The following is a 25503-nucleotide window of genomic DNA, read 5'->3' on the forward strand; positions in this document are numbered from 1 at the left end:
AAGTGGGGTCTTGAGGAGATATTTGTACCACCGTGTTCATGGCGGCCTTATTTACAATAGCTAAAATGTGGAAGCAACACTGTGTACATCAGCAGATGAATGGACAATGGAATATCATTCGGTCCTTAAAAAGGGAGGAAATTCTTACCTATGCTTTCAACATGAATGAACCTTGAGGGCATTATGCTAAGTGAAATAAACCAGTCACAAGAAGACAAATACTGTATGGTTCCACTTGTAAGAAGTATTTAGACTGGTCAAAATCATAGAGGCAGAAAGAAGAATGGTGGCTGTCAGGGACTGGGGAAAGGAGGATTTGGGGAGTTACTGTTTACTGGGGATAGAGTTTCAGTTTACCAGATTGCAAGAGTTCTGGAGATGGATGGTGGTGGCAGTTTCACAATAATATAAAAGTACTTAATAACACTGAATAGTAGATTGAAAATACTTAATATGATAAATTTTATGTAATGAGACTCTCACCACAATAAAAAATTGAAAAAAAAAAGAAGTACCAGAGGAAAACAAATATCACTTTTACCTCCTTATGTTCTAAGGTGTGATCAAAAGTTTTACATTAATGTCTTTGGGATACTTATGTTGATGTTTCACATAAGCTTGAGGTACTGTTACACTGTTTGTATGATATTTTTGTATAAAATATGCCCTACATCCCTCTATACTTCAAATATCATTAACATATTAATATAAACACAACATTTTCTCAAGGTTTTACATTGAAGTTGCCTCAGGAGTTATATGTAACTTAATACTGGAATCAGACATCTGAGTTGCATATGTGATTATTGTGTAATAACATCAGATACCTCATCTATCGTAAAAAAAATAAAAAGACAAGTGACAAAGATAAGGGGAACTTGTATAATAAATGAATAACACCAACATTTATGTAATACGTTCAGGTTCTATGTACATATATTATCTCAGTTAATACCCTTAATACATCTTATTTCCATTTATTTTAAAAAGATTTTACAGATTTTAACAACGATAAATGTATCATGAATGTTGCAAATTCACCCCTTGCCTAACTGGCTAAGAAGTCAGGTTTCCTGTGTTCATCCCATTCCAGCCACACTGGTGATTTTAGATTTCTTGAAAACAAAGAAGCAAAGAAGCAAACAAAAAACAGTGTTGTGTGGTTACTCCTGGGCTATTAATCTTGTTTTTCTTCTGCCTAGAACATCCTACCCTTAGGTCTGGACGGGGTCACTCTTCCTTTTATGAATCTTTGCTTAAAGATCATCTCTCCAGAGAGCCCTTTCCTGACCAACTTATAAAAAAGACTTCTCTTCTACCTGATCATTCACCAGTTCTGTAACCTCCTTGATTTTTTTTTCTTAGTTAAAAATATTCTAAGTGACAACATATTAATCTGTTTACTCTTTATTGTCTATCTCCCAAGTAGACTATTCATAGCACCTTGAGGGCAGGAACAACTCTCCGTGTGTCCCCGTATCTCGTGCAGAGAGAGGAACAGGAGCTTGTGATGATTTATTAAATAAATGGATGAATTACAGAATACACTTCAGTGGTAGGAGGCTCTCTCTACCAGCTGTTAATATTTCAAAGGAAGGGGCCATTTCTGACTAGTAGGGCTTTTCTTTTGTAAACACAAGACATCGTGAATATATATTCAATAGGAGAAAGATTCAGGTGAAAGGATGTTCTTTTAGAAATGTGTAATATCTCCAAATTGAAGTTAGGGTTGCAGTTTCAGTGACTGACAAAGTTGCAGATGGAGCCTTTGCGTAAGACAGTGAATGAAACAGAACCAAGTGCAGTAAGCTAGCTCATTTGCACTTCGTTGTTTTCATAAAACATACCCATCAATCAAGCGAAAGCAGCTGCTCAATTTTCAGAAGCTATGGGTGAAATTCTTTACTGAAAAGGATAATAAACTCAAGACAAAAATACATGTGAGCTTCTAATTCAGAATTGCCCTTCTAAGTACAGAATAAAAAAAATTTCCATTTTACTTTTGAATTTGTCCATGACTCTAATAACCTTCATGGGTCAAAGAAAAAGAAATCTTGTTTTTCTGAAGCTTTAATGTTCTGCTTCTGATAAATGGATACAGTTGAGGCAGTCTTGAAGGGATTTTTTTCTTTCAATTTAAAAATACAGTTCTAATCACAAGAATACATGTCAATGACTACTCACCCATTTGACTCAATTCATGCCTGACTGTAAACTACATGATATACAAACCCGTATTCCAATCAGGCTTAGTTTTCTCACTCCTTAAACGCATGCCAACCACTTCCAGTGTTCTTTCAGTGCAGCTTTTCATCACATTCTCAATTCTTTAGGGATTTAGGGTTTTCAAAATAATTTTCTATGACCAATTATCATACTCCAAACAGCCAGTTTTCCCTTTGTGCGATTTAGAAAATTCTGGCCAACTTTGTAAGTGATGTTTGATCTGTGTTTTAGCTCCGGGTTTCTCCCATGTGAACTGACTTTTCTTATCCCCAAGTTGTGAAAATAGAAACTACAGTGTCAGTTCCATGCTTTGCTCTTTATTTATATGGTATGATAAATGCATCCGAAAAATGCATTCAGAACCAAAAGACGCCTATTTCTTCACTCCAGACTGGGACTAGCTGTACATTAGCCACTTTCTCCTGTCTTAGATCAATCCCTACTATCAGAACACAGTTTATTTAGTAACACTAATGGGACATGCAGATCTGCTTTTTTTTCTTAAACTAAATCGCTCTGCAAAGTCAATAGTCTCTGACTCTAAAACTGGACCCATTATGTTAATTTTAATGGTTAGCCTGCAGATTCTCTGTCTGTCTAAACTGTTCTAGGAATGGGCTTGGAAGTAAATGACTCTGCTAACATAGTACCGAGCTCTTTCTGTAAGACTTGATCTGAAAGAACAATGCAAAACTAAGCCTTTATAATATAATGCCTTGACATTATATTTGGGATTTTATTAAGTACATTAGTTGAGCACTGACAAAGTGACAACGTGATTGAGCTACAAAATAAATCATGTCTTCCCTGCATTCAAGGTTCACAACTGAAAGGAAAGATAGACACAAAAGCGATAAATTACAAGACAATATACAAAAGACACATAGGCAAACATAAACAGACATTACAAAGGATATGCCATCAAGCACGAGCAGGAATACAACAATCATATAAAATTAAATAAGTAATCCATTCAGTGGGAAGAGAGTGAAAAAATGTGTGACTATAATGAAGCACATGGAATGTTTGGGGAATAGAAAATGGCCCAACTGGTCTGGTTGGTCAGCAGTCATTATTCAAAGATTTTGAGTCATAAATGAGTCTGGCTATCAATGTGCATACTAACAAGCCAGATATCTGGGACCTTGAACAGATATCGTGGCCCTTGAACATTGATGTCCCTTAGAAATACCAGGAAGCTTGTTAAATGTAGATTTTCACGTCTGTCCAAGGAGGTTTTGATACAGTATGTTTGAGATAGACTAAGAACTATGCATTTTTAACAAGCACCTCAGGAGATTTAGATTCAGAATAACACATTTAGATCCAGTCAAGCGGGGTCCCAAGTGCAGACTCACCCAAGGGCCTCCCAAGCCTTGGAGTGTCTTTCTCAAACTTTCCAAACTCCCCTGCGGTGCCTGAGATCATCTGGGCTAGCAGTAGGGCACAGCACTGGGACCCACATGGGCTCTGGTCCCACTCTCTCCCTTTCAGGATCCTCTTTAGTCCCTACCACGGTCGGTCATGGGTTCCACACATACCCCAAGGAGTTCAAGGGCTTGTACCTATGGGGTTGTCTTATGGTCCCAGTATTTCTTCCATGCAATCACTTCAGATTGGGCTGCTACCAGAGAGCTGGCACGCTGACTTAAGATGCCTCTTGGCATTGGACACACTACCAAGGTCAGACCTCCAAGCTGCCTACAGCCCTGGCACTTGGACTTAAACCACGCATAGACCTATGTGTCAGCTCTTGCCCTTCCATTGGCTCTTGCTTATCTATGTTCTGATCTCCACAGTAGTGCCCCCTCTGCTCTGAAGCACCCGAGTGTGGCAGGGTTGGTGGGAGGCACCCTGTATAGTGTTCACAGCTTAAATCCGAAGATGTTTGCCCATCTCCTGCACTCATTTTGTGCTATGGGTCAGAAGTCCTTCACAGATAGCCACCTATTGCACCATCATGCCAGTGGGCCATTCTGAATGATATCCTTTCTTATCTCTGACCGATGTGGTCACTCCTGACTCCTAGGTCCGTCTTAAGCCATGCCGGGTGATGGATGAAGACTCCTATGATTTCTGTATAATTCAGTTAAACAAATTTTTATTGAGTGGCTACTAGGTTCCAGAAATAATGCAAGGTTTGTGAACATGAGGCTCAAGTAATTCAAGACCCCTACTCTTAAGGAAATCACGGTTTGTGAGATGCACACATAAGACAAATGAATAAAAGCTACCGTGGTAAATTCTATAATAGTATAAAACATGAATCATTATGGGAACATAAAATAATAAGCAGCTAATTCTGCCCAGCCTTACATTTAAATCAAACCAGAATATGTTTTTAAGTAAGTATTCATTCATTCAAGCGGTAAATATTTTTTCTGTGTGCTTACACTGTGCCAGATATTATACCAGTCACTGAAGATGGAGATAATTGTCAAAGAATAGCACGAATGATACACAGTTACAAGCTGAAACAAGTTGAATAATAAATGAACCGGACTTAGGCTGTGGTCTTCCTCCGGCATATCTTCTTCATCTGTTAAAGATGAGAGCAATAATTTTTGTAAGGATTGTTGAATAAATGAAAGGACAATGTGATGTTTCTGACGTTTTTTAAAAATCAGAATTTATCTCAAGCCGTTTCTGGAGAAAGATCACTTATTGAGAGCCTTTCCTTGGGTCACACTCTCTCTAATTACAGCCCACACACAGAAAGTTCATAAGGAATTGATCCCCATTTGACTGAAAAGTTTCTTGGCAAAGTTTTAAAAGCTGAAAAAAATCTTAATGATGAGAATCTAGTTAAGTTACCCTCCATGCATGTAAGTTTTGTTATCATATTTAATAACAAGCTTCTTCATTGAATGCTAAAGTGGATTGTCCTTCTACTTGAATTCTGAGCTGTTGGCCTGTGTACAACCCTCATCTCATCATGAGAAGGAGTAATTCATTATACTAATATGTAATTCCCCGTAATGTATCTTGTTTGTCACCTGAGATAATGCACTCTGAAAATGGGAGAAATTGTTTCTTCTTCTTATCGCCAACATTTTATTCAGCATCTGTAAAAATATCCCCTAAACTTAACATCACAATTACAAGAGGTTAATTAATATTATCACAGATTTGGGGAGCCATTAGTCTACTTTGTGTAGCTTATTAAATGAGATCTGAGTGTTTGAAAATCATCACGCATGTGAGTGACATGATGTGAGTTATGAAATGAGTTGATATAAGGTGAAAAAGTAATTGTATTGAGTGTATAAACTCTTGAATAGTCTGAAACATTTGAGTGTTGACAAATCATCTTACAAGACAGTGGACTTTTCATTCCATCTGAACTCTGTCGGATAACCAAAAATATGGTGGCCACAATATTTATGATGCCATTTCTTCAAGCCAATAAAATATGGGATCAGTGAAGAATGGTTAGCAATTAAGTCTTTTTGAAATGATCAATTACAACTTTTTAAACCTATGTATTCTGATAGTGACTTTCTTTGTTCTTCCTCATTTATTGCATAGGTGACAAATATTTCTATGTTTCAAATTTCATAGAGCTTTATGTTACGCTGTCACTTTATAAAAGGATTCCATTAGCTTGGATTTCAGATGTCTTTCATCTTCCTCTCTCCATGATATTTTAATTAAGATTGTTTCTGAAAGAATGTATGGTTACATGAATGCTGTCTTTGAACTTCAGCTTTAAATTAGCTACTGACAAGTGTGGAGATTGAACACACAAAAATCCTGATGGTAATTGTATTGATCATCTTCAGGTACTTGTCACAGAAAGTAAAAACCTGAATGCTTTATTTAACAACAGTTTAAGGCAACATTTTTCACACCTGAAAACATATAGGAATCATGTAGTGGACCTAGTATAATAGAGATTCTTTGGTTTCCAAAGACTGTGATCTCTAGTGCAGAGGAAGGCACTAATGATTCTGAGCCATAATATAGACACGTTGTTCTATAGAGAGAGACAATGATTAGAACCTAAAATTATAGTGTCTGTTTATGTTTAGTAGTTACTTTTTTTCATGATTATCTTTATATCATTTTCATTGGTCTCACTAAATTCTGGATCAGTGATCACTAAAGTGTGGTACAGGCAATCAAGGACAGACAGACAATAGTTTGGAGTGTAAGAAAAGTATACATACATGCACGCATTTACCAATGCTGATCATAGAAATACATATTTATTATTATAGTGAAAATTAGTGTGCCAATATTTTAATTAATATACCATATTATAAAGTTATAGCCTATAACTTAGAGTAGCCTATATTCACGCTAGCTTATATTTCTTTTTATTTGAAAATCATGTTTTCATGTAACATATCAAATCTTTTAATAGAAAGCTGATAAAAATATTCCTCTCTAGTCTATTTGGCATTATGTAAAAACATAATCATCTTCCAGATCATAATCATATTTTTTGGAATCTAGAAGTTAAGTTAGAATAGAGGAAATATGATTGCAAGAAAACTTGGAATTTTGGCATTCCTCTTCTACAGAAGCAAGTGAAGTATTTAAATTAGTAGATATGTATACATATTTAAATATAAACAATTTGTTGGTTTCTATGCCAAATTCCATCAGTTTAAAGGGACTTGGCTTTTCACAGCCAAGTTTTAGGATGAGGAAATTGTTAAATGAAAACATATTGTGTCCTCTGATCTTGGAGGTGGCAACTTTTGCTACCTAACTGGGTAGGAGATTGATCTCATTCTTTGGTTTTCCGTTTTTTGTTTTTTTTTTTTATGAAGAATTTAAATTTCCTATATTTTAACTAACAGTTAAAAAATATTGCATAGCCTTGGTGAAAGAGCAATGCTTCATAACTGCATAATAGCTTCATCAACAAATAAGAGTCTGTTTCCTGCAATGAAGCCACAAATATGTTGAAAGGCCTTCGCTTTCTGCAGGATGTACAAAGATCTCTGTTCAAGTCACTTTTGGACCATTTTCCTTCTTTGTGGTGGCAGTGGTTGTCTGGCTGTGTGGGTGTACATCTAAAACACATCTTACATATTTTTTAATAATGCATTCTTGGGGAGAAAGGGAGACCAATTTTTTCCTATGCTATAAGCACTTGAAGCACTTCTTCAATGACTTATTGTGTTTTTTTTTGACAGTTTAAGATTGATTAAATAGGAACATAAAGAGGATTTTGGGAGCACAGTAGATAAAAATACCTGAAACTTTTTGTTATTATCAAGCTTATTTTATATTCATTTGCTGTCAATGCTACAAAATCTTTAAGAGCAAAACTAAGATCTCAACTGGAATTATTCATAGTGAGTTAAACAAATCACACTCGTGTATCTTGAAGGCTTTCATCTGGTGATATTAGGTCTACAACATTAATTTATTCACTCATTCCCAAAATTCCTTTTAATATGATCAGTGATAGTATGTTTCCAGCTCTAAGTAATTATCACCCAAGGAAAAAAAAAAAAAAAAAAAAAAGAAAGAAAGAAAGAGATTCTTCTAGGTCAGACTTTCTAGAGGGCAAGTATCTTGAGTATTGTCATGACCTACTTATACTGATTACATGATTCGATGATGACTTCAGCAAATTTTCCCTGGAGAGTTTCCTTCTGATCTGCGTCTTTCATAGCAATTTAGGTCTGTATTAGAGCAAACAAACCTGGTCCATCTCTGTTCTTTTTTATGTCAGAGGCAAGTTTCACATTCTTCAGTAAAATCTTCTAGAGGTTAAATCAATATATAATGAGCCATTTTCTAAGGTTACCCTGTCATATGTATGTCTAAGATAGATTTTTAAATAAATCAACGTGTTCTTTTAAATCTCCTTAAGCTTATTGTGAAATTTGGATCTGTTTGTTTTTTTTTTTATATCTGGTAAATATGAAATTCATCTATTTATCTCTAGGCTGGATTATAATTTAGGTATAGTGGAGAGATGTGTTAATTTCTTAAAATATAATATTTCATAGATAAAATCAAGGGTTTAGTTGAAATTACTTTTCCTGTCCCCAGACTCTTACATTTTATATTCTGTGATTTTTAAAACTGTTTAGGATAATTCTTTTAATCATCCTTAGGGAACTTTCTTGGCTGTAGATCTTCTTTATTTTTAAGAAGGGGATTCCTCATTAATGATCTAAATTTCTCAAATTCCAATACACCATTATTTTTGCACCATTTGACCAAATACTAATAAATACATTTTAGAATCCTTCGCCTCCATATTAGATTAAAACTTTTTTTTCATCTCTAAGCAAAATAATTATAATTTTTTAATTTTCATTATTTAGATAGTCAGCAAAATGCTTTTTTGTGTCATTTTCCATTTTTCTGATTTCTTCCTAACTTGTGGGTTTCAGTCCTATGATGTCACAGTAAGTACTTGGCTGCAGTATTCTAACACTCCAATTTATGCATGTTAGTCTCTTCTACATGACCTTTAGTTCACTAGTTTTTAAATATTATCTTCCCCTGCCATTTCACCTCCAGGGAAAATCTACCAAAAGAACAAGCCATATTTTGCTCACTTATAAAGCTTTCTTAATATTATGGAGAAAACATATAGTAAAATTGATCCTCGAGATTATATATCAAGGCTATGTTCTCACAAAAATCTTGTACTCTACAGGTAAATGTGTGGATCCTTAATAACAGAAGAAGTGAGTTCAGATGTAGGAAGTTCCTTGATGCTGGAAGTTGTCTGAATGCAGGGTGCTGTTGCCATGTTTCCATAGTCCTTAGCAAGGTTTTCCTTCCCAAGAACCTTCATGAGGAGGGTCACTGGTAACACTGCAGCAAGAGGAAGCTTCTAGAATTGACCCCTTCTTACTCAGGCCCATTGCTGGAACCAAGTTAGCCCATGCTTATTGAGTTTTTCCTATGTGTCGAACATTTGTAAACCTCATCTCACATCAATCCCACATTAGCCCTGAACAACGTATCCTGGTAATCCTAAATTTGCACATTTGGAAATAAAAGTTTAGAGGCACTGCATTATTCAAAGTCACACAGCAAGCTCATGGCAGAGTCAGAATTCAAACTCAAGCCTGTTTGACTGCAAAGCCAATGCCTTTACCTTTTATGCTCTACTGTCAGTGCTTTATGCACAATTCCAATGTCATGCCAAATTTGTACCTTTAATGATGTCCTCCTCCCACTCAGACCAAGTGACAATTCCTGGGAATTTATTATTAAGCCTGTCTATTTTCTAAAGTTCAATGTGTTTTAAACTGAAGGCAGAGGACTTTGTGTAAAAATGAACTAAATGATTTTTTTAAATCCCCCAAACTATAAATGAACACAAATTTCAATGGCAAATATCAAATACTGAAATAAAACACCTGAAATGCAATTATGCTAAGCTGTAGTCTCTTTACTAGAACAAAAAATAATGAGAAACACAAAGTAATTATCGATTGGAGGATACATTGTATCTCCTGCCCTCAGGAGGTCTACTTTAACTAGGAAAAGTAGATCATGCTCAGATTAAAATATTCGGCTTTAAGTAAACATTTTTACTTAGAAATTTCTTTCAAGGTTAATGATTTAAAGCCAATACTGTCATAGACAAAACCTCTAATATGTTCAAGATTGTATCTTGATACAATAAACTAGACCCAAAGCAGCAGTAAAGCAATATGAATTGTAGCAACTCTCCTGATCTCTCCACCCTGCCTGACTCAATGCCCCGAAGGCTACTGCAAAGCTGTACTGTTAATTTCAAAGGAGCCACTATCAGAAATTTAAAATCAAAAGAATCATCTTATAAGAGAGAAGATGGAGAATAATTGCTATATTGCTGAAGGGAAATATTATTCTTCTAAAAATGGTATGGCTTTAAAAAATAGTTTAGTTTCATTTGATGAATTTCACTAGCTGACCAGTAAATGAAAGTGCAAAGTAGGTTCAAATAATTTTATAATGTTGAACAATATGTGACATTACAAAATAGTTCTCTTTGGCTGCCAACTTTTTCTTCATTTCAGGAGTACAATCCAGTTCCCCGTTAAAGTGTGCTGGCTTTTCTTTGAAGACTACTTATTTGCTTCTTGACTACAATCATGTGCTTTCAATTTCTTTTGCATTTTACCACTTACTTTCTACAGCATTCTTTTATGGATGAACGACTGCCTGGCAAAATAGAAACTGAACCACAGTATGTAATTAAGTTCTTTGCACAATGGAAGTTAGTCATCGACACAATTAAACCACTGGCTTCAGATTCCAGCACTGAAGGAATGAACAGCATAACCAAACAGCACTCATTCCAATAAGACTTTCCTAAATTGTAGGATTGAAGGGATCTGCCTGCATTTTTGGTGTCACGACAAAAATTCAAAATAAATTCTCCTTCCAACACTGAAAAGAATTTATGTCAGATGATATTCTTGCTTCTTCTATATTCATTTTTGTGCAGTTTTTTTCATTGTTTCACTTCAAAATATTGCTGACAAGATACAATAATTTAGAGATTTTTTTCAAACCCTGGGAAAAAAGTCCTAGAACATAAAATCTACATTTATAAAACATAGAATACTTTAATAATATTCTGTTATTTTAATATAATGCATAATGTAATAAGTGCAACAAAATATAACATGCAATAGTTAAATATAGCTTAATATTTCTTTAAATTATAAGTAACACTTTCAATTTTTTAACAATATTAATTTTACTTAGTGGTGATTTATTTAGGAATGTTCTAGAACTGTTCTAACTTATGATGCAAAATTCAATTTCAAGTTGATGATCAGACACATATCTAGATTTAAAAAATATAATGGAGAGCCAGTAAGTCGCTGGAAATGTCCTGGAAGGAACAAGGTAACTATTAGTAGATATAGTTTGGTTTTGAAACTTTTATTTTTCAAAGTAAGATATGGGAGTAAAAATATTGAAAAGGAAGCAATACAAGGTCAGTTTCTGGGTGGCTGGGTGGCTCAGTTGGTTTAACGTCAGGCTCTTGATTTCAGCTCAGGTCGTGTCTCGCAGTTCATGGGTTCGAGTCCGCATCAGGGTTCTCTCCCTCTCCTTTTCTCTCTGCTCTTCACTCGCATGATCTCTCTCTTTTTCAAAATAGTTAAACTTAAAAATATATATTTCTAATTATCCCTTGCCTTCTGATCACATTATTGATTATTTCACATTAATAGGTTCCAGTTGGAGCACCTATAAACTCAGATAAAAAAGTGAAGTGTAGAATCACACATTTAAGTAGGTGCCATAAAGTTGTGATAATATTGGATATTTCAGTGACTGCACTTGTTGATATTGACATAGTGTCTCAAGGCTTTTATGTAAACAAGACAAGTGTACTATAGCCTTATTGCTTGTAAGTTACCCAGAAATTCTCCTTTGATATTTTTCCTGTCAAGTCTTCATTATAATAACTAGCACATATAGACTTGCCCCAAATCAGATATATAAACGTATAAATATCTAGAGAATTCTGGAAGTATGCTATAATTAGTATTTCTGGTATAATTTTTGAGTAGGCATTTGTTTTCCCTTTGATGGAGGATCCTAAGTATTTTCTGGTTGATAGCAATGGAGTGTGGTTACTTGAGTTACTCTTATAACCACTAAAGCATTTTATAAAATTTGAATCTGGTATAGGGAGCAGATACCCATGAGGCTGCTAGAAGAAAAGGGGAGAAATAAGAAAGCACTGTAAGCACAGTTTGGTTTTGAACTTTTTGTTTTCAAATTACCTATGATCATACTGTATCTACCTCTCACTGGATGTATCATCCTTAGTTTTTCCTTAGGACATTAAAATCCTGTTTGCTCTTCCTTGAATGATACTATTTCTTCATAGTAAATTGCTCAGTGTTTTGCTATCCATATTGCCTCCATGGAATTTATCTGTTAATGCATTGGTGAATACCTGTAGATTAGTAAATTGCCTCTTCAGGGATCAGAAGAAAGGCATTCTGCCTTATAACGTAGAGAGCTCTCAAAAATGTGAGACCTTTCAGGCTTTGAGTGTTCTTGTTGGAGAATGTTTGGACACAGATTTTTCCTTTGGCACATATGAGCCACTTACTTGATATAAGCAAGGGAAAGGCAACATCTGGCTTCAGGGTTGATATTACTCAGACCATCATCTAATTTGGTTTAAATAAGGCTGGAGTAATCTGAGTCACTGAAGAATAAAGTGGAAGATATAATTAACTATCCCATGATCAAGTTAGAGAGTGACACAAGTGGGTTGTAAAAGAGAACAGGGATTAAAAACTAAAATCTGCATTGGATAAAGCATTGGCAGAGTGGAACTGATTGGTTTTGTTGCTCAAAAACATTTCCAAAGTATTAGTTGAAGAATGGGATGGGACGGTTGCAAGGAGTGGTCATGAAAAGCGATCCGCAGGATGTCCAGGCTTGCGGGCTGAGGTTTGGTCAAAAAGCTGAGGGCAGAAGAAGACAGCAAAGGCAACATCAGAGCACAGTCATTCTGCCCGGTGGCCCCGACCTCTGCATTCTTTCAGCGCACGTCTTCCTTGGCCTCCAGTGGAAACACCACTGAGATTTCGTGCACAGTCTCTCATGTGACTCTTTTAAGGGGGATGATTTTCAGGTTCATATATCCATTCCTACATGCATCTGCCCTAAACTTAATTATTGGATAATTGTCACATGTCACATATTGCAAGATGTGAATCTTGCTACCTAAGAGGATGTTAGATTCTACCTAAATAGAGAAATGGGTGCCTGAACAGTATACCATGAAGGGCTTTGGGAAAATAAGGAAGGTCCATGTAACCTAGACTAAGGGGATCGATGAGATTTCAGGAAGCAGGGGCTCCTCAGAAGTAATGAAAGACAAGGAACAGTAAGATGAAGAGAGACCAGAATTCTCCAGAAAGCAGAACCTGCAAGGCCTTAGACATCAAAAGTGGGGGGTCTGAGATTTTGGAATCGGAGTGTGCAAGAGAGCTGCAGCTGTCAGACCCCAGGGGGTACTTCAGGTCCTCAACATAAACTTGAAGATTATCCTCTAGCTAATAGAGAGCCATTCAAGAGTTTCAAGTAGAGAGGGAACACCTTCAGATGCGCCTTTTAAGAAGATTGTTCTGGGGGCAGAGTGAAGAAAATTGCTGGAGAAGAGCAAGATCAGAGGCAGGGAAACCAGCTGGACAGGTGCTGTGTTCAGGAGAAACGGCAAGGATTTACATCTTTTTAAAGTGGAGATCATGTAGATTATATTTAATTCCATAATTTCTCATGTTTGTTTAAATATCATGCTCGTTACCTTATAAGCTTGACCGTTCCCTTTTAAACTTAATGTGATTTCTCCTTTTTTGCTTTAAATTAACTCATGATTTCCGGACAAAGTCTGTAATGGACTCTGTCAGATATGGATAACCTTAATCAAGAGAAGTTATCTTCACAAAATAGGTTTACATATTGAGTAAACAGGCAACTCAAAAAAAGGAGTGTCATATTCTAAAAAACCTTTTTGGAATTAATTTCAAAGTGAGATTTTTGTAAGAAATTTTCCTTCTAAACCGGTGCTTACTTACCAAGCATAGGGAAGGACTCATGCTTTTGTGGATTGCTTTTCAATTGTGTGGGTGATTTGACCACTTATACAAAAATAGTATATTACTAAAAAGCTCAACTTTTGTTGTTTCTACATCTACCTTTAATAGACTTTCTGCAGTAGAACCTTTATATACAGAAATAAAGTCATTTTAAGAAATGAAAAAAGGCATTGAAATGGACATTTATAGACCATCAAAAGGAACAAAAATCTAGCATGGTGTTAATAAGAAAGCAAAGTGTTACTCCTGGAGAGTAACTGAAATTCTGCCTTCTGTGAGTCTGTCTTATACTAAAATCAATGATTTTAAATTTTATATTATCGGTGGGCCATATTAATAAAAGAGCGTAGACTTAAAATCAAAATATGTGGGTTGGAATTCTAGTTTATTTTGCTGATAGCTTATCATAATATGCTCAGTTTGGGGGGACTTCAGATAGGATAAACTAGATGATACTTAAAATTATTTTCAGTTATGGAGTACAATGAGTTTTTGGATTTTAATCATGTATACATTTAAAAATATATATACTATTTAGTAAGGAAAAATGCCATAAGACTCGCTAGTAGCCACAGGCTTGTAAAATATCAGAGTTTTATATTAAATTTATTCTACTTATATCCCATGTCATTTCAAGCTGTATGCATAGATTCTGTCTAGTATATAAGAGTATTCCCAGTAGCTGAGCAATTTGCATGTTTCACTATCACTGGAATAAAGCCTTTGAGAGTCCATGACGGCTAGGATCACAGCTAAGATAAATTAAACATTTCTTGTGATCCCTAGAGCCAAGGATTAATGTGGATTTGAAGAATATAAATATGTTTTGGAAAAGGTCATGTCTTATCACAAAATATGAGCATTTTGGCTTTGTATACCATTTTTTAAACTACAACTGTGCTCACCAAGTTTTCCCCACTTTAATAAATATTTCCTCTGTCTTTCCAATCAAGCATTCTAATTGTCATTGTTTGCTTTGAATAAGAATGTATGAAGGACAGCTAAATCAAGGATAGTCAATGGTGGTGTAATGAAATATAGATGTCAAAATGCAGACGTTCACTCTTGAAAATTAAGTTTCCCAGTATATAGATGGAAATGTTTGAGGATTGATCAAGTAACTAAAGTTCTATAGACTTGAGAGCAGGTCTGGGTAGGACCTGGATGATGATGATGATGATGATGATGTGTGTGTATGTTTTCTAATCACAGAGTTTTAAATTTTTGAACCAATACTAAAAATTATAAATTTTCATGTAACAATGCAGGTGTTACCTTCTTTTTCAAAGCCAAGTGATATGGAGCTGGAAATAGGCTTCTTTTTTTGTACTCCTTGACATTTATTTGAGACCTATAAACATTTGAGTTTAAACCAGATTTTGGACCAACTTAAGACTTCTTGTCTTTTTTGATATATACACTATCAGCTCCCCAAAAATACCGTGAAGAGAAAATATATGAAATAGTTGAATATATACAGGGTCAAAGGCTAGCAAGATACACTGAAATTTTAGTGATGGTTGTACAAAATTCCAACATTTTTTACGCAAAGTCAGAAGCTCTTCCTGAAAATCACACATCCTTCATGAATGCGCTAACCTGGAGCCCATGTAATCTCATCGGAAATATGAGAAATCATAAGACCCAAGATGTCTCAACAGTTGTATGAATCGTTATGCAAGGTTTCTGACATATATTTTCACTGTTTATAAATGATTTTTTGTTTGTTTCAGTAACTTGTTTCTAATAGATGAAATTGCTGGATAGTTAAATTCATCAGAGGTGATATATGGGTCTTCATTGCAACAAACTATGAGGATTGTAAAAGACAAAGGTACAATAAAAGAGAGATTTTGGAGCTACCATACTCAATCATGCCTGTAGTTTATTTATTTATTTTTTATGCATCTAGTTTTATACCGGAAAATTCAGGGTTACACGAAGCCAAAATCTGGTAACATATATTTTGGAAAAACATTTGGGGAGAAAACACCGATAGAGTAGCCATGTAAGGTCTGGGAAATTATTTAAATGTTTATTTTATTTATTTTGAAAGAAGGAGTGCAATTAGGGGAGGGGAGAGGGAGAGAGGGAGAGAGAGAAAATCCCAAGCTGACAACGCAGAGCCCAACATGGGGGTCAATCTCATGTACAGCAAGATCATGACCTGAGATGAAATCAATAGTCAGACGCTTAACTGACTGAGCCACCCTGGCGTCCCAGAGTTTTGGAAATTTTATTTTGAAAGGAAAATACACTTTAAGCTCCATTGTTGGAAGACTTTTCAATTGTCATATACTCCTTCCACTAAGTTTGCTATTGTCACATCATATTTTTTAATGACAAAAAAGAGGTAATACTCTTCTTACCATAGGCAATGAATTAGGACTGTAACTGCTCATATCTGCTTTGAAAAAGACAACACTCAACATTTATTCATAAATATCTTTGAATCTTAACACTAACAAAAAATTTTTTCTTGTTCTAATTCTTGTGTTTGTGGTGTTTGTAAAGTCATGCAACAGTCTAATACTTATTAGTTAGGAAACGGTGTTATCTATTTCACCAATGTCATTATTTAAAGTGTTCATAAAGTACAAAAAGTAAAAAAGTTCACACACATATATTTTGAAAAATTAGATATGTAAAACTCTTTGGGAAAATACGTTGGTTTTGTCCTGTGGAATTATTTTTTCAAAACAGAATAGGAAATATATGCACACTTAAGATAGACAGTATTTCATTGTCAGTTTTAAGATAATAATAGGAAACATAATTTTATGAGTCATAGCCTGCTTGACTTTAATCCTTTTAGACATTGCAACCATTTGATTAAGTGCTATATGAGCTTTCTCCTCCAACACTCTCAAAGTGTCATCTGTCATAGCCTTGCTGTCACAGCCATAAAATATGACTGTCTAATGATATTAGAAGCAAGAAATATGATGTTGGGTTTGGCATTTCAGATCAAAATGTTTCTTTACTGTAAACCATGTAGAATGGTCCCTGTGTACATAATGAAAGAGAAAATATCAGTTGAGACCATGAACATGGCAGATTTGGGGGAAAAATAGAAAAAAAAGGCAACTTTACCTTTTACCATATTTAGTGCAGAATACCATGAATAAAGGAAGACCTATTATCTGTTAATTTTGATTTTTTCCAAGTAAACAATTTTACATTTACTTCTGGGAGCTCACAGAAAGTTAAGCATTCAGACTAAGTCACTTAATCAGGACATTGGCAAAAGCTTGAGTTGCCTAGCTTAATATTGCATCAGCTTTGTTGTTACCTGGCCCCTAAAAATAGATTAATATGCTGCTGACACTAAACGTGTCAACTAAATGTGGAACAAAATCTCATGGGTTTTGAAATAAAAGTTCTTGTTTGGGAATATATAATCCAGCTGTGTGATACTGGGAAAGTTACTTACCTTCTTTTTTCTTATTTGTAAAACTGTGTTTCCAATATCTCACTGGCAAAGATTTTTGTGAATTAAGTGGAAAAAAATGGGTGTAAAAATTTAGCAGAGTGCTTAACACATAGTATGTGCTCAATAAAAGATAGCTATATTTATCATTGGGAATACTGTTGGAAACATCCAATAGGTCTATTCCTGTCCTTATACAATGATGTGACTTAGACCTGTAATTTGGAAGTTCACGTCACTATACATCCACATAATGAAACAACTTGTAGATAATACAAGGTAGGGCAACAGAACAAATTGAGGAGACAGAGTGATTTTAAGAATTGCCTTGATTCATGAAGCAACATGGATTTTGAAATATGGTAGAAGAGATAAGAAAGAAATGCGCAAAGTAGACACAGTTTATAGGCAGGAAAGATGATGGTTGGAGAAAAATACCATGTATTGAATGGAAGGAAGGTTAGCCAGACTATTGGATGTGGAGGGTATGACATGCTTATTTAACAAACAACCACTAAGAACTGTGTGAAAAGCTCATAAATGTAGGATCTGCCTTCCCCAAACAAAGGTGCAAGTGGTGGAACTGACAAACATAAATACTTTTAGATAAACTTACCAGGCTGTAAAAATGTACAAAAGGCAAGAAACACTTGTGAAATGGTGCTGTGAGGGTCTCTTTGGAACTTCTTCCCAGCAAAACAACCATAGTTCATGAAAGTAATAAAAAAAATCTTTTGCATCTCTGGAAATTGTACTTCAGGAATTTGCAAGCAGCAAATGGAGAAATATTTATTCAAGAATATCTGTGCAATCTTAGTCTGCACCATTGCATCCACACCCTGCTCCTCTTCCTCCCTTAGCTCAGTGTGGCAAAAGCTCTACTCTAGGCAGGTGCCACAGAGGAGATGAAACTCACTCTTCTGCCAGCTCCCAGTCTAAGGTGATGACATCTCCTTAAGACAGGCTGTGCCCATTACTTATGTCTTTCCTCCACCTCCATGTGGCAGAAGTTATATTCCAGGGAAACATAGCCAACAGGTCTGGTGTTCCCTATCTCTATCCAGCTCCTGCTGTGTAATGGAAACTCTAACTCAGAGGTGTCTGGCCAAGAATATTGGGACCCATTTCCCTCCCAACTTCAGCTTGCTCAGAGGGTGGAAGTTATGTGCCAGTAGAAGCAAACAAGATGACAAGTTTACCATGCACTGCCATCACCTCAGTGCCCAGTCCTAGGGTAGAGTTTCACTCCCAGAGAAGCAGACCACTGTCCCTGCCTTCAGTTCTGGAACAGTGGCACAGAGCTTCTGCACAGAGGGAGATACAGTCTATAAGAATACAAGGTGCTATGGCTCTCCATAAAGGGATTGCTTTTATTTGAAATACAGGAGGAACATTCACGCCCATGGGCAGAGTCAAAACCAATTAAGATCTTGGTGCCGAGCAACTAAGGGGAGATTGCCATGATAGTAATGAACTTCACAGTAGCAACAAGTAGACCAGATAGAAGTTTAACAGAAAGAGCCATGGAAATAATTAAATAAAGGAGACATTCTGGGGTTAAAGTGAGTTTCAAAGACTGACCTGAAAGAAGTTTTGAATGTACCCCTGCAAATGGGGTGGCCACGCTTTATTTGGATAAGACTGTGGGAACATCTATGCCCCAGAGAGTGGTGGAAAACAATAATCAGCTTGCAATTACTGAAGGTTAACTGAATATGATACCACTAGAGACAGACCATCCAAAGCTCAGTAGAGAAATCAGGTAAAGAGACAGTCAAAGAGTCCAAGTAAAACCACAGTCATTTCTGTGTAGGTAAGGGGGAGACTTAAGACTCTACCCTCTGGAAAAAAAAAAAAAAAAGACTCTACCCTCTGAAGAGCAACATCAGAGGCTGCACACTGAAAGAGAAATAGATTTTATGGAACTAGTCCAGCCAACTTATTAAACAAACAAACAAGTAAACAACAACCATGGGAGATGAGGGGTCAGGATCTAGTAGTGCTACAATATATTATCTAAAATGTTCAACAAAGAAGTTGAGTCATGCAAAGAAACAGAAAAGTGTGGTATGTACAAAATTTAAAAAAAAGGGCAATAGAGATTTCTCTGAGAATGCACAAGTGATGCACATAGAAGACAAAAACTTCAAAGCAGCTCTTAGAAGTATTTTCAAAGAAATACAAATAACCATGATTAATGAATTAAAGAAGGCATGATAACAATATCTCATCCAATAGTGAATATCAATAAAGAGATGGAAATCATGTTAAAAAAAAGACTCAAATGAAATTCTGGGGTTTAAAACTTCTGTAACCAAAATGAAGAAATAAAGAGGATCAGCAGGAGTTTTGAACTGGTAGAAATAAAAACTAGTAAATATGAATATGGATTGAGAATTATAACGTAATGTGAAGAACAGAGAGAAAGAAGAATAAACAAAAATAAACATAGCTTTAGAGAAACGTGGGATACCGTTAAGTGAAGCAGCAAACACATAATGGAAGGACATGAAAATGAAGAAAGAATAAGACAAAAAATACTGTAAAAAATAATGGCTAAAAAACTCCCCAGATTTCATCAAGTACAGCTTGTACACATCCAAGAAGCTTAATGAAATATAGTAGGATAAGCATGAATAGATCAACACCAGACACATCATGATCAAAGTGATGAAAGTCAAGGACAAAGACAAAAATCCTTAAAGTAGCAAACAGAACTAACTTGTCATAAAGGGAGCTTCAATAAGAATAAATTTGACTTCTCATCAGAATCAATGGATGTCAGTAGACAGTGGTCTGACATATTTAAATCCCTGAAAGAAAAAAATAAAATTGTCAACCTAGAATCTCATAATCAGAAAATTTTCCCCCAAAAAATCACTTAAAAATGGAGGAGAAAATACGTTTCCAGTTGTTGTTTTTTTAAATGAGAATTTCTGAGATGCCTGGGTGGCTCAGTCAGTTGAGCATCTGACTCTTGATTTCAGCTCAGGTCATGATCCCAGGGTCACGAGATCAAGCCCTGCATCGGGATCCCTGCTGAGTGTGGAGTCCCCTTAAGATTCTCTCTCTTTTCCTCTGCTCCTCTCCCCTGCTCACTCTCTCTCTCCCTAAAATAATTAAAGCACATTGAAAATAATTTAACAAATAAAAATTTCTTACTAGCAGACACCCCACACAAGAAATACCAATGAAGTATTTTAGGCTAAAAACAAGTAACATCAGTAGTAATTTGAAACCACACACACTTAAAAAGAGAGTCCTGGTAAAGATAATTATGTAGGCAATCACAAAATACAGTATAATTGCATATTATTTTTCTTTCCCAATTCATACTATGAGGTCAGTATCACCCTGAAACCAATGCCAAACAAAATCATCACAAAAAAGAAAATAGAAAAGTACAGAACTCTCTCTTTCCCTCTCTTTCTGTCCCTCCCCCGCTCATTCTTTCTCTCTCTCTCTCCCTTTCTCTCTCAAAAATACATAAATAAAGTTAAAAAAAAGAACAAGGCAATATCTCTTATGACTATAGATGCAAAAATCTTCAACAAAATACCAATAAACCATATCTGGGAACATATAAATAATTATACATAAATTATAAATCCCAGGACCAGATGGGATTTATCCAAAAATGCAAGATTGCTTTAGACATACAATAGTCACTAAATGCAATTAACCAATTAATAAACTAAAGGATAAAAAAAATGCAATCATCTCAATTGACACAAATTATTTTTAAAATCCAGCACTCTTTCATGATAAAATTACCTGAAAAACTAGACATAAAAGGGAAATTAATCAATCTGAGAAAGAGAACCTATAAAAAACACCCAGGTAACATCATATTAGTAGGGAAAGACTGCAAGATTTCCCTCTAAGACAAGGAACGAGACAAGTAAGTCCACTCTGAGCACTGCTTTTCAATGGAAAGGACAGTCAGGCACTAAATACATAGAAGAAAAAAGAAAGACATACATAGAGGAAAGAAGAATTTTGGAAAGAAGAAATTTTAAAATACCTCTTTTTGAAAATGATATAATCTTATATGTAGAAAATCTGAAGGAATCTGACAAAAAAAATATTACAAATAATAGACTACTTTGGCAAAGTTGCAGGATTCAATATCAATATTCAAAAGTCAATTGCATTTCTATAGACAAGAAATAAACAATCATCAAATAAAATTTTAAAAACAATTCTACTTACAATAGTGTTAAAAAAGAATAAAATAAAAAGGAATTATTTTAACAAAATAAATCTAATACTGACACTCAGGAAAATACAAAACATTTCAAAGATGCTAAAGAAGACCTAATAACTATGAAGACCTTCCTTTGTAATGTCTTTCCACATTCATAGATTGGAACACTTATAGTTAAAATTTCAATGCTCCCAAACTGATCTAGATTCAAAGCAAGCTTGTCAAAATTCCAACTACATTTTTAAAAGGGAAGTTGACAAGTTCATCCTAAAACACCTATGGAAATTCAAGAGACACAAGACAGTCAATATAATCTTGAAAAAAATAAAAAAATAACAAGTTTGGAGGACTCACAGTTTCTGATTTCTAAACTTACTTCAAAGCTACTGTGAACAAAACAGATTGATACTGGCCTTAAGATAGACTCAAAGATAAATGGAATAGTATTGGGAATTCCAAAACAACCCTTTACATTTATGGTTAACCGATTGTTGATAGACTTGCTAAGAAAATTCAATGGAGAAAGAATAATCTTTTCAAATAATTGTGCAGTGAAAGCTGGATGTCCACATGCAAAAGAATGCAGTTGAATTCCTTCCTTATACCATAAGAAAGAATTAATTCAAGACCAAAATATATTAGCTAGAACTATAAGTCTTAAAACAAAATACAGAGTAAGCCTTCGTTACCTTGGATTAGGGAAAGCCATTTTAGATAAGCTAACAAAAGCACAAACAATGAAAGAAAAGAATAAATAATGGACTTCATCAAAATTAAAAACTTTTTTCCCACAAGTCCACAGAATGGGAAATATATTTGCGAATCATAAAGCTGGTAAAGGGGCTTTGTGTCCAGAATATACAACGACTCTTACAACTTAAAAAAGATAAATTTAAAAATGGGCAAAGAATCTGAGTAGACATTTCTCCAAAGAAAATATATAAATCATCAGTGTTGGCAAGGAAGTGGAGAAACTGGAACCCTCATACATCGCTGGTGAGAATGTAAAGTGGTGCAGCTGTGTTGAAAAACAATGTGAGAGTTTCTGAAATGTTAAACATGGAGTCATCACATGACTCAGCAATTCCACTCTTAGCTAAAACACGTCCACGAAACTTACGCATGTTTTGCTAACTAAAATAAGTCTGTCACAAACAATCCTAAATATGATGCTATTTACATGAAATGTCTATAATAGGCAAACCTGTGGAGATGGAGAGTCAGTTAGTGGTGTTGGTGGTACCTGCGGCGGGGGTGTGAGCGGTAGGGCCCGGGTTGGGGGTAACTGCTAATATGCACCAGATTTCTTTGCAGGAAAATGACAACGTTCCAAAATTAAATTGTGACAATGGCGACACACCTCTATGAGTAAACTGAAAGCAAGCCATTAGATTATATAATTTAAGCAGGCGAATTGAATAATTTATGAATTATATCTCAAGAAAGCCATTCAGAACTGTACACAGGAAATGCAGCCACACTTAGTAGGAATTTAGGTGGGGAAAAATTCAGACAGCATATGGATATCACTGAAATAAAGAGATAACACTGAAGAAAGAGATAACATGTATCGTCATGTGAGTAGAGTTGTGCCCAGGAGTCTAGGAGCAGACAAAATTCAGAGGCTAGCCTTCTAAAAATTTTAATATTCAAGAGGAATAAGTAGTGGAAATTATTACAGAAGTTTTCCTGCAAAAATTTGATTTTTCAAGATCTAGAAAAGAATGAGCATGTTAGTGTTTATGAAGTGGCCACATCTAGGAAGAGAGGAGTTTCAAGGGCGGACAACCAGTCATAATCAGAGTTGACCAGATAAACTAGATGAGATGCAGGGTCAAGATCTACATATGAGGATGAATCCTGGAATGTACAAACTTTTAAAAATTATTTAAATTTAAATTTAAATTTTGACTACAAACCCCTAACCTTAAATTGGCCATTTTAAGAATTTTTAAGTGCACAGTTCCGTATCACTAAGTATACTCACATTGTGTGTAACAGACCTGAAATTCTTTTCATCCTGCAGAGCTGAAACTTTATACTCATTAGACATATTGTCCTTTTGTGACTGGCTTATTTTACTTTGCATAATGTCCTTGAGATTTATTCACATTGTAGTATGCCACAGAATCTCCTTTTTTTAAAGGCTGAATAGTATCTGTTGTATGAATATGTTATGTTTTCATTATCTTTTCATCATTGATGGATATGTGGGTTACTTCCACCCCTTAGCTATTGAGGAAAATGCTCCAATGAACAGGGTTATACGAGAATCTCTTCAAGATCCTTCTTTGAATTATTTTGGATACATACCTAGAAGGGGGGTTGCTAGATCATATGGTAATTCTATTTTTGATTAAAAGAAAAAAACGTGCATACTTTTTTCCATAGCAACTGTACCACTTTACAGAGCCCAAGTAGTCCAGTTTCTCCACATCTTTGCCAGGACTTGTTTTATGTTCTTTTGGAAGTGGCCATCCCAATGAGCATGAGGTGGTATCTCGCTGTGGGTTCGCGTCGCCTTTCCCTAATGATTAGTGATGGGGAGCATTTTTTCACATGCTTCTTGGCCATTTGTATGTCTTCTTCAGAGAACTGTCTATTCAAGTTATTTGCCCTGTGAAAAAATTGGCTTATCTCTTTTGTTGTTGGTGGTTATAGAAGTTCCTTATATATTCTTGATATTAACCCCTTAGTAGATATGTGATTTACATATATTTTCTCTCCTATAGATCACCCTTTCCCTTTGCTAATTATTCTTTTTGGTGACAGAGAATCTTTCACATAGTAAAAGATGTGTTTCTTTTTTTTCTTTAAGAAAGAAGTGCTACTTACAACAGTGAAGCCCTTTAAATCAGTCCATATGCATTTCACCATGTAAAATGTAAAAATACGTTTCATCATGCTGCTGTCTCTAGGCACAGACACCACAGCACGGACCACTCTTTCCACCTCTGTTGGCCACTGAATAGCAATACTATAACCACTGATGGTGCTGATTCTGAACCCTTGCCATACGTGCCACTTCTGACACTAGTCTCGCCGGAAAAAAAAAAGCTTACTCTGGTTCCTGCTTCTATGTCCCACTAACTTCCAAAGTTGTGGCAGCTTCATATTGACAGAGCCTGAGTGTAAGTGAGAAAGTCTGCCAGTGCTGTAGCTCCAAGTGAGGATTGGAGAGTGCACACAAGTCACTTTCAGTATCTCAAGTGGGAGATAAGTGACGTCTCCTTAAGGAAGAATTCCTCAGACATAGATATAATACTTGGTGTTGTGACTGAAAATTAAAAATGGGGGGCGTCTGGGTGGCTCAGTCAGTTAAGTGTCCAACTTTGGCTCAGGTCATGATCTTGGGGTTCATAGATTCCAGACCTGCATCTCGTTCTGTGCTGAAAGCTCCAAGCCTGGATCCTGCTTTGGATTCTGTGTTTCCCTCTCTCTCTGCCCCTCCCCTGCTCGCACTCTGTCTCTCTGTCTCCCTCTCTCCCAAAACTGAATAAACATTAAAAAAAAAAAAAATGGCAGGCACCCGTCACCCTTAGGAAACAAAGAATTTTTTTTTTTATAAAATATGTCTTGGTACCATTTTCATAAATAATCATGGTCTTGATGGGCCACTTAAATAAACCAAAGTAATGCTTCTTACATTTTTATGCATATAGAATAACAAGTCAACTTTCAAGACCAAGGTTCTTCATTTAGTGAATACTTCTTGTTGCAGACTCAGTGTGCATGGTTATTATAATGGTTAGAGTCAAAAAAAGGGCCTCATTTACCTGTAAGTCTACAGTATTTGAGTAGGCAATACATATCAATGATGGAAGAAAGAATGGCTCAATAATAATAAATTAGGCCATCCAAATCAATATCTATGACTTATATAATTAGAGAGGTTATGGCTGATTACTCTCAAATTCTGAAGAGTACAGGCTTTCATTGTTTAATTGCACTTTGCTTTATTGTACTTTGCTGGTTTCATGTTTTTTTACAAATTAAAGGTTTGTGGCAACCCTTAACCAAACAAGTCTACTGGAGCCATTTTTTTCCCAACACATTTGCTCACTCTGTATCACATTCTGGTAATTCTAGCAATA

Source organism: Panthera leo, chromosome C2 (genome assembly GCF_018350215.1).
Source record: "Panthera leo isolate Ple1 chromosome C2, P.leo_Ple1_pat1.1, whole genome shotgun sequence".
Lineage (NCBI taxonomy): Eukaryota > Metazoa > Chordata > Mammalia > Carnivora > Felidae > Panthera > Panthera leo.